Raw genomic sequence first — 1,251 nt, 5'->3', positions numbered from 1 at the left:
ATAAACATAGGGGTACAGGTGTTCTTTTGAAACAAGGTTTTTGTGTCCTTTGGGTAGATCCCTAGGAGTGGAATTGCTGGGTCATATGGTTGCTCCATTTTTAGTAGACTGAGGAACCTCCAGACAGCTTTCCATCGTGTTTTTGACCACTTTGCACTCCTGGTGGTCATTCTTGAGTCTTTTGTTCCTCTATCATTCCTGCCCCATCTTCAATTCTCATCCTCCATGACTTCTTGTCAGAGCTATACAAGTAGACCCGGGGATCTATGTCTCTCTACCTCCCCTGCCTCCACCCCGGCCAAGCTGCTGCAGCATCTCTCACCTGACACCTCTCACTCCCACCTCCTCAAATGCTTCCTACTGGCAGCCAGTGAGGGACCCTTCACACACAGGACCCTCTGCCCATCCTCTTCCCAGGACCTTGCATGATGAGGTGCCAGCCAGAGCCCCCACACAAGCACCTATCACTCCACCATCCAGCCATACCCTTTTGCTTTCTTCCTCTATTGCAACACGTGTCCCCTCCTTAAGATCACTGCTGCCTGGACCACTATGTTCCCAGAGTTTCATGTGACTTTAAGGTCTCAGTTTAAATGTGCCCACCTTGGAGAAGCCATCTGTCCCCACTCACTTCCCCATCTTGTCTTGGTATCTTCATAGCACTTCTTTACTGGAATGATTCTGCAGGTGGGTGGTGTCCTTGCTGACACTGGTCTTCCTCCCTGCCCTCCCCTACCTCTGCCACAAATGTAAGTTCTACCAGAGGAGGGTCCTGGCATGTTTTGTTCAGTTTGTATCTACGCCAGGGTGGCTGCTTATTATACATTTGTTGAATTTATCAAATAAAATAATAGTCAAATCATGCCTTTGACATTATATAATAAAACTAGCAAACTGGCTCCTATTTTTAAAATATTTTCATTGGGCCTCCCCAGTGGTGCAGAAGGTTGAGCGCCCGCTGTAAAGCTGTCCGCAGCCTCTGCACTGTGGGTTCTATCCTAGCTAGCTGGCAAGAATCCCACATGGCGCAGCAGACCTCTCTTGTCTCGCCCGCTGCTCCCCTCAACAGTGTATTTCGGTCGTCTGCCTGTTCTGCTCTCTGCTCTGTCTCTGGTGAATCTTCTCACCCTCCTGCGCCTCTGGCCTGTACCCCAGCTCTTGTATAAAAATAAATAAATCTTTAAAAAAAATTAAAATATTTTCACTGATTCTCACGAAGACATCAGTGAATGCCATTAATTTAGACCCTAG

Source organism: Talpa occidentalis, unplaced genomic scaffold (assembly GCF_014898055.3).
Source record: "Talpa occidentalis isolate TD23 unplaced genomic scaffold, MPIMG_talOcc4v2.1 talOcc4.10, whole genome shotgun sequence".
Classification (NCBI taxonomy): Eukaryota; Metazoa; Chordata; class Mammalia; order Eulipotyphla; family Talpidae; genus Talpa; species Talpa occidentalis.
Note: the sequence above shows the minus strand (reverse complement) of the source record.